This window comes from Onychostruthus taczanowskii, unplaced genomic scaffold (genome assembly GCF_017590055.1).
Source record: "Onychostruthus taczanowskii isolate IOZ18803 unplaced genomic scaffold, ASM1759005v1 scaffold1, whole genome shotgun sequence".
NCBI classification, from domain to species: domain Eukaryota; kingdom Metazoa; phylum Chordata; class Aves; order Passeriformes; family Passeridae; genus Onychostruthus; species Onychostruthus taczanowskii.
The window spans coordinates 30,912,990-30,922,714 of NW_024496525.1; positions in this window are offsets into that span (position 1 = coordinate 30,912,990).

Sequence of the window (9,725 nt, forward strand, 5' to 3'; positions counted from 1 at the left end):
TAAAAGTCTGCATGCATTCAGGAGGAAGCAGGAGAAGTTCCTGGGAAAGGAACCTACAGAATGTTGCTACATGCACACTGCAAACCATGTTTAGCTCAGGAAGCCCTGAGCTGAAAATGGTTGGATGCTGCAGGACTATCTATCTGTTTTCTTCTTGCTTTTCTCTGCACACTCATTTATGATGCCCTTCAGAGACTGGTATTGCCAGATTATGGCCAGGACTGGTATTGCCAGATTTGTGGTCTTTTAAAGCAAGCCACTCTGATCCAAGTCATCTTTACACCAGTATGACAGTGTCTGTACATTGGGACAAAAATAAACTACGTGGGACCCATGAAAAGGAAGAGCTGAAGGATGCAGGAATCTAAAACAAGAAGTGAGAAGAGAAGCCAGCTCCCAGGAGCAGCCATGCCACAGAATGCAAAGTTTTCTCTGGATGATGCCCCAGCCCTTACCTTTCTTCCCTGTTGATGAGGACAACTGCAGCTGATCAGCTCCTGGACCAGGATGGTCACAGTCTCCTCACCAGCCCAGAAGGAAAGCCATCTGCAGGGACATAAAAATACAGAAAGAAAAGGAGCAATTCCATTTTGGTCCAGGGTCTCACCACTCCCACTCCTCACAGGCAACCCTTTTTCTTTGCACTGGGCATTTTGTACATGTTTGTCTGGGAAAGCCTGCCCTGGGTGAAGGAGCAGAGGGGCACAGGTGTGTGGAGTCCAACCATACAGCTAATCCTCAGCCATAAACATGGGAAGAATAAAGCATCAGACTGCTTTCGCTTTTCTTTCTTTTTTTTTTTTCCCCTCCCATCTTTTGAAACTGGCAACAAGAAGTATTTTCCACTTCTTCTGCTCCCTGTGTTGCTGCTGCTTCCACTGAGCTCTCCACACCTCAGCTCTCCAGGGTAGCAATGCACATGCCCCATCTGGAGGCACTAAAGGAAGAGTTGTTTGGCCAGCATCGCTCTGAGGATGTCTGTCCTGCCCGGGGAGGCTCAGCAGGAGCACTGGAACATCCTGGCCTGTTCCCATGGGCAGGGAAGGCTCAGAAGCAGGAGTTACTGGGAGTTACTGGTGGCCATGTTCGGCAGCAGCCCAATGGTCCCAGCATGGGCACATTTGAAACACTTTGACCTTTCAGGAAAGTCTAAGAATAACAGTGATTAAATGTAAACCAGCATGTGGACATGTCCAAATACTGCTGGCCTGAAGGGTGTAACGCAGGAAGCCAGCAAATGTGTGTCTTGGTGTCAGAGTAGCACAGGTCTGTCCCTGCACCACAGCAAGTCTCACCAAGGGCACCAAGCATGAGTGAAGCATGAAATCCAGGTGACAATAGGCAGTCAGTCACAAGGAAGCATCTTCCTGGGGGCTGTTGACATTATTATTCTAGATCAAGAAAAAATTCCTACATGTTAGTTACTTAGCAGATGAAGTTACCATGCCAACTCATATGCTACCTTTTTTTTTTTTTAATTATTATTATTGCAAGAGTAGGCAGCGCTCCCTTGAGATTTCACAAAAGGGGAGGAAAAATGTCAAAGTGCCAAGAATATAATGGAATTTCTAGCCTCAACCCTATTTTCCATAGATCTGTTTTTCAGCTTACATCCTGCTCCTTCTCATGGCAGCAGCGAGGCTAAGCCAAGAGACTCTCTGAATGGTAATTTAGTGGCCAGCCCACGATATTGTGGTGCTACACTCCAGTAATCCGCAGTTCTCTACCCCCGCTTCACACAATATTCAGGGAACTAATGCAAGGAGCTGGTGCCAAATGATTGCACAGCCTTCCCCCAACCTCTCCTTGACTTCTCTGCATTTCTTTCTTTGTTCACTGTTTCTCTTTGCCTCCCCATCTGTCTTCATTCCTCTACTGAAAGGATTTTTATTTTTGACAGCTATTTTCCTTTTTTCCCCTCTGTTGTCTTTACTTGTTTTCCTTCACAAAATGTATTTTATTCCTGTCTCTTCCCCCCACTCAGTGCTGCCTCTTCTGCTCTCCATCATCTCTAGGGTCTCCTAGCAGAGTGTGGACCCTCCAGGGCAGCAGATGTGGGGGCCACCAGAGGGATGCTGGGAAGTAGGGAAGTAGCTGTCCATACCAGTAACAATATCAAATATGCACTAGTTCAGCCCGAACACGAGAAAGCCTTTGCCCAACAGACCTGGTGTGTTAAATATTCCTGGAGGCAGGGTGAAAAGTCTCCCTGAATTTAATGCACTTTGCTTTCTGTCTTGGGATTAAAAACCACTCAATTCCAAGAAGCACGGTTGCTGTAGCCTCTGCCAGGAAAAAATCCAGTGATGGAGGATGTATGAAAGGAGAGGGGCTGCAGGGAGGAGTTTGGGGGCAGGATGCGACTGCCAACTTCCTACACCTCTTTGGGAACCTGCGTAGGATTGGTGTGTTGAGGCACAACAAGACTCCTGAGTGTCTACAAATGAAGCGGATTCAGCCGAGTGCAGCCTCTGCTGGCGGTGCCTGCTGGCACAGCCGGGTGTCCTTGGCACCGCGCTCCGCTGGATCGGCGCGGGAGCCACTCGTGCCCGGCGGCTGCTTGTGTCAACACTGCCGTGTGTTTGCTCCACACACGGCGGCGGTGGGGAAGGGTTCCTGGCAGGGGCTGTGCAGCTCCTGGGGGGACGTCGGATGGCTCTGGGAACTCGCTATCCTTGCAGCAGACGCGGGCAGGGTGACACCACTCAGCGCTGCCAGTTCTTGGTCCAGACCTCACATTCCTTGTAAAGACATAGAATCTAGGGTTCGCCTTCACCAAGGGTCAGCTCTACCTCCAAAGAAGCAGAAGCACTGTACCTGCACTTGTCTCACACCCTATTTTCTTTAAGACCTCTACATAAACCAGAAAAACAGGGCACAGACCTTTGTCCCAAGTAATGGTTCTTTCACAACTCGCCTTGCCTGGCTTTAATCCTGCTTATCTGTCCACAGTCCAGGTCAGTAAAGCTCAAGGATGTGATATGGGCTGTGACTCAGCAGCTGGCTTGTGACCAGAACCAAACAGGAAGCATTAATTTGTCCTGGTCTACACCCATGGCCAAGTCCTGCTTTTTATCTTACTGAGAAACCTTGGCTATTGAAGATTGTATTCAAATGCTGTCAGGTGCACCGGCCTCCAGAGGTGCTCCTCAGTTGTTGACAGACAACACAGTAGGTAAATATGCAGTTCTAACTTTCTACAATGTAGTCTGATGCTTGGCTTTTCAAGGTCAGGTTTTACATATCTATTTGACTTTTTCTGTTTCCACTGGACTCCACAACATGTGGAAGCCTGACTCAGTGATCTGTAACAGGACTTCCCAAAAGTGCCCAGTGTCTGGCTGCTGTGCTCCCACCAAAGTTGCTGGGCATGAGGCAAATCCACACTAATTTCATGCCACCTGCTCCTCAAAGATATAAAAAATTCTTAGGAAGTATCAAACTGAAGCAGAAGCAGTCCTTAGATTTTGGAGAGGCTGCTCACAGGGATGAGGACTATCCCCACATATCAGTGCTGCTGAAGGCATGGAGAGACTGGAGGCTGTGATTCAATAAATTACACCAGTGCAATTACTGGTTTGCACATAATGACCTGAGTCATGGCTTGTGGGGGAGATTATTTCCATCTCAGTGCAGTGCCATAGCACTGTGGGTTGTACAAGGTGATGCAGTGTATAGTAAATCTGAAGCCAAACTACACTTGCACTGAGTAACTCAGAGCCCACAGCTGCAGCTTGAGTGGAGTGTGAATTGCCTGACAGAATATGATGGTGAAAAAAACAACAAAAGCCTAATAGGGAAAGAACAGAGAAACCAAGTAAGGAAAATCAAAAAGGCTCCTTGGTTATATTCTTTCAATCTGATAAAAGTCAATAAGATATTAGAGACAAGCGTTTAATAGGTCAAAGAAGAAGAGATGGTTGACATTTCTCTATGATGTGGTACAAAGATAATCACTACGAGACCAAGTTTTCTAAACATCAGTCTAGCAGATGAGACCAGAGAGGCAATTAAAATGCAGGACACAAAATGTGCCATAGCCACAGAAGCAATACAAATTTGGCTTCATTGTTTATCCTTTGATTTTTTTAGCAGGCTGGGGAAGATATTTGTGCTAGGATTTAAAATGTGATTTACTGCTCCCATTGCTATTTTGCAATCATAGAGAGGGAGGATTTACACACCTTAGTGTATCATCTCATCTCTCATCCTCATTCACACCTTCCAAGAAAATGTGTCTCAAATGGCTGATTAGAAAACAATGCAGAAGAGTCAATGCCCTTGGATTCTGGTTAATTTAAACACATCTATGTTTGCTGTTCTGGAGAACTGCTAGATACGGACCAAAATCCAAATTCCTGCCTGAGAGAGGACTGAAGCCTGACTCAGAGCAAAGCTCTGTGGTTCCAGCATGTGTGCCAGGCACTGCCATGGGAGGACAGTGCCAGTATCCCTTTTGGAGCCAACAAAGCAGTCGCTGGTGCAAGGCCAGGCAGCCACCTCTGGCTGGGCAACTTTGTACATATCTGGGTGAGGGTGTGCCTGCCAAGGTGTGCTTGCAAAAAGGGGAACACCAAAGAGGACACCAGGCATCACCTGCCACCTCCTGCTGGCCAGTTCTAACCATAGAATGAAAGTAAAAAGTGGAGAGGGGCAGGAAAGATGAGGCAAGATTTCATGCAAAACACCTAAAAGGAACCAAAACAAAACAACAAAACAAAACATTGAAAAATTTAAAATTTAGTTGAATCATAAATTGATTTCTCTCTTTCACCCATCAGATTCCTCAGTGTGGCTGCTGGTCTGGGAAATCAGGCAAGAGGGATGTCCCTGGGCATGGCACCAGCCTGCCAAGGGTGCTGCAGCTCCCTCTGGGACTGCCCAACTCCAAGGTGTCCATCTGCATGGCCAAGGCAGAGCTCTGCAGTGCTGCTCAGTGTCTGGGATGAGTCTTTGAAGCAGCTGGGTGCTCAGGAAGGAGCTGATGCTTCCCTGCAGGGAGAAAGGAAACCATCTCCCTCTGGGAAGGGATGTTGCTGACAGCCACCAGGAGCCAGGAATTCATGTGGGGCTCCAGAAAAACAGACAGAGAGCTCAACTCACTCGCCTCTGATGAACTCCAAATTATTTTTTAAATTATTCTTTCCCGTAGTGGCAGTGCAAAAGCCATGTGGCACTGGCAGCACTGAGAAGCAGCCAAGAGTCCCAGGCTCTGGGCTGGGGACCCCATCCCTGGGGTGGTATGGGTGCTGTGCCCGCAGCAACGTGCTCAGCAGGGACACAGGCACCACTGCAGACTGCAGGGCTGGCTCCAGGACACTGCCCAGGCAGTGGGAACAGAGCTCCCTGGAGAGCCCAGCTCCATGGTGGCACAGCTGTGAGGGCTGCATTGACACAGCACTGAGAGCTCCATCCATCTTCCAGCTTTCCAACTCACACCAGACTACCAGCACACCCTCAGCTCTACAGAGGCGAGTTTGGCTCAGTCCTAGGAGGGTTGGGAACTGGAGTTTTCTGCATACCAAGGCTGTGCTGTGACTTGTAGGGCATGTCGTGTCCTCAAAACAGTGTGAGTAGCATTAGGTCAAATTAAACTACATCTGCTGGTGAAAGAGGAGAGAGATTGGCAGGGTTTGCCCAGCTAGGAGGTGGTGCAGATGATGCCAATTGCTCAATCTCATCTGTGCCACAGCGTGTTTGACGCCACAGGAAGCTCATAAACATTGCCTGGAAGAATTTTCTGTGGGCTTGGGGATAAAACCACAGCTGTGTGCCTTGAAGTTTGACCCCACCTCAGCAGAGGGGTGCAGAGTGATCCAAGGCACAGTTGGGCATGAAGACTAGGAGCAGTGGGGTTTGGGCTGTCAGGTCCCTGAGGAATGTGGTCCTCTGCAACCTCCACCTTTGACTCCTGTGCTCTGCAAGTGCTGGATTTCATCCCTTTTCCACAGAGAAAAGCTGAGTCTTAAGTTTGTATCGTGGTTTGCTTCCATTCCTGCTAGATTTGTTGGGCAAAGTCAGACTGACCTTCAGCGAATTTCAGATGCAGAAGCAGAAGATGTCTCATGAACACTATTCAGAGAGTAAAATAAAAAATTATTTTGTTCTTTAATTCTCACCCTGCTGGCACTAGAACATTGCAGAACGAAAGAAGCAGAGAGAAACACCACAGGAGGGTGAAATGTTCACCACAAGAGTTGGAATGAAGGAGATGGGATACCCTGGGGTCCTTTGCTGTCTCCTGCATAGACACATGCATGTGAACACCACCTCCTCTCTGCAAGCACATGCAGACAGGTTACAACTACAGCATGCATTTGTGTGATGTAGTGGCATGTGGAGGTAGGGAAACACCATAAATCTGAAGCCTTTGTTTCCCAAGTTGGAAGAAAGTCGGTTTTGTCTCCCCAGGTCCAACAATGCCTCACTGATTTTTGATGCTGAAGCGGATAGAGGCAATTAAGCAGATCTTTTACTTTCAGGTTCTGGCTGCAGCACTGCGAGGTTTTTGCAGGAGCACCCTGGGAGCCGGGACACCCACACATCCCAGAGAGAGCTCTGCCCTCCCAGCGGCACGAACCCCGTGGCGGAGGCAAGCGCAACCCGGCAGCTTCTCCTTGTTTCACCCTGGATAAAGCCCAGCCTCCCGCTGCCACACTCACACAGTCAGCCCAGCACCGCAGAATTACATCTGCTCCACTTGCCTTCTTGTTTTTTCCCCGGGGAAATGGGATGTATAGGCTTTCTTAAAGGGCCACGCGGCACACGGGAGCCCATGGCCGCAGTCCGGTTGGTGTGACAGCCTGCGCCACCTGCGGGGCTCAGCGGCCGGGGGATCGCTGCCGCCGCTGCCCGAGGACAGGCAGGCACGGCCCGGGATGCGGAGGCAGGGCCGGCTGAGCGGTTTGCAAGGTGTTTGCCACGGCAGCGGTGCCGGAGGAACCGGGCTGCTGCTGCCCAGCGAGAGCAGCTGTGTGGGAGCCCGCGGGCGAAGGGTGCCCGTGAAGCACGGCGAGGGAGGGCAGTGCCGGTGGCCACGCTCCCCACAAGCAGCCAGCCCTTGTTTGGCAGCAGGGTGGCCCGCGGCCCCAAAAAGCCAGTCCCCACGGGGGTGCCTGCACACGAGTGGGCTTCCCCTGTGTCCCTGCAGCTGGAACTCGATGGAACACGGCATCTGGCTGGCACTGGCAGCCTCTCGAGTGGCACGTGGGCTGCCATACGCTGCCCTTGCACCCATTTCTGCGGGAGCCACAAGGAGGGGGGACGCAGTCTGCCAGCACGTATGAGCAGTGCTCAGCATTCCTGTCACTGCTTTAAAACAAATAAGACCCTACAAAAAAGAAGATGGTGTTTTTGCAGCAGCACCTGCTATGCTGCTGCAATTAGGGATCCATTATAGGCCCCCACACCAAAAGGTTTCAAAACATGGCTATATAAATCCCCTTGGACTGGGGAAGAAAAACACTGCCAGTGAACTGGCCGACTTGAAAGGACAAGCAGGGTTGACTGACACCTGTCAGGGCCGAGTGCTTTGGGGCTACTCAAATTATACACCTGCATCGCTTGACTGCCACGAGGACATGCAGTTTCCCACCTATCTCCTTGGCAGCAGCCCACACTCCTGCTGCTCCAGGGGATGCTGGCACTGTTTTCTACTGGTCTCCAGTTTTCCATACAGATTATGCATTTATCAGAATAAAGGACAAGCTCCTAGGACTGGTTTAGAATAGCATCATTAGACAGATTCCAGTCAGCCAGAAGAGGTGCCCAGTGTTTTGCAGCAGCAGGAGCAAGGGTTTGCAAACACTCTAATAACTGGTTAGGAGCTACTGCCTTTGTTGGCTTAATAACCAGCTATGGCTTAACCAGTTCACTCTGAACAAAATGACATCATGATTTCTGCACCAACTGGTTCCACCCACCCCACCATCACACAGAAATGATGCCCAGCTCTCTCCATGATGGGAAAGATTCTGAAGGTCAGACTGATGGACTGCACATGAAATAGTCTGGAGAATATCAGCCAAAAAGAGTGTCTGGGCTCTAATGCTTGCCCTGAGCGTGGCTGGGTTATAAAACCTTCAGCTGCCTCACAGAGATGAGGCCCCTCTGCTATCACCAACCACCCACTCTCATGGGGGCAGCTCCTTAAGTGAATTATCTCTGAAATGATGAGCCCCTGCAAACATTCATTAGCACAATAGATTTGAGCAGTTTCAGCAGATTTATGGGTTTAGGGTTTATGGAGTCATTGATATGTGAATTAAGCACTGACTGACTGAGACTAACTCTTCAAAAGGAGTCATTATAATCTCTGTAGAAATATAATGATTACAGTGACAACATCTTCAATGCAACTTCAAAAACACTAATTTTTAAAAAAATGGTACAGAAGTATATATTTAAATAAAGCACTAGTTCTCAGTTTTTCCCATCCACCAAAGGTAAAGAAAATTCAGATTTCCAGAGGTCAGGCTTCATCCAGGGAGATGTTCAGTAAAAGTTGCTTCTCCCTTCCCTAGGGCATTGCTATGGGCACCAAAGCTCACACTGGTGTGGGCAATAAAAAGGTGTGATGCAAGAACCCTTCAGCACTGGAAGAAAGCCAGGGACTCAAAGTGTTATTCAGATAAGAACCAGCCTGCACCTTTCCTCCCTCTATCAAACCAAGACTGGGATTAACCTGGAGAAAGTTCAGCTGGGAAAATACCAAAGATGTTTCTCCCAAGGCTCCATTGATTTCTCTCAATGTCCTTGTGCATTAGAATGTCCTGCAGCAATGTGGCAAGCAACTGCTAACCTGGCTTTGATGAAGTTTTTGAGCACTGTAGAGTGGAAATTTTGGTGCAGTAAAGCAAAACCCCACAAAGGAGAAGCACAAGCTCCTGCTTTGTGCAACCTCCTCGTCATCTGCAATAGAGGCAGCGCTGAGCTCCCAGCTCAGTCCTCGGCCTCAATGACACATTTTCAACAGCAGACATCTAGTTGTGGTGACAGGCACAGCAGGCAGGTGCCTTGGCTCCAGAAGTGGTCTGCTCTTAGTCACCTAATTTAAATGACAGAGTAGTCTAACTTTTCTTGAATTGCTCAGCAGGGCCTTATTCAAAGGCTGCTAGGAATGTTTCACTGGGAACATTCAGCCCTTCCCAGCTCCAAGGGGAAATTCTCACTGTTAAGTTCAATGCCCCATCTCCAGAAGATGGGGCTGGTTAGCCTCTGCTCTTTTGGACATCAGACTCCACCCCACTGGAGCCAGTGGAGTTGCACCACAGTGTAAAGCCGTGGCAGCAGGCTGGTGTTTTGGCAAAGCGTAGGGTGAATTAAGAGCAGAAGCACAATCACACAGATAATCTCCTGTCAGTGTCATGCACAAAGAACTTCTGCTCTTTGAGTTCTGGTTTGGCAGCTCCTGTGACGAGAGGGATGAGGGCACCCTGCTCAGTAGGACACAGCAGGTACCACCTGAAGCCAATGAGCTGTGAATTTCAGTCTGGAGGCTGGGCTGATGGGCTCCATGCTGGCCTTGCTGATGCCCACTGCAAACCAGAGCACACAGCCTGCACAGCCAGCTATTAGCAATTACCATCCATCCACTCAGCAGCTCACAGCAGTCGCAAACAAGCAGAAGGAAATGCTCACCACAGTGCATCAGTGCATCCCTGATGCACCTACATCCCCAGGAGCAGAGCTGCTGCCAGGCTGGGGGAGCACACAGGCACTGCCCC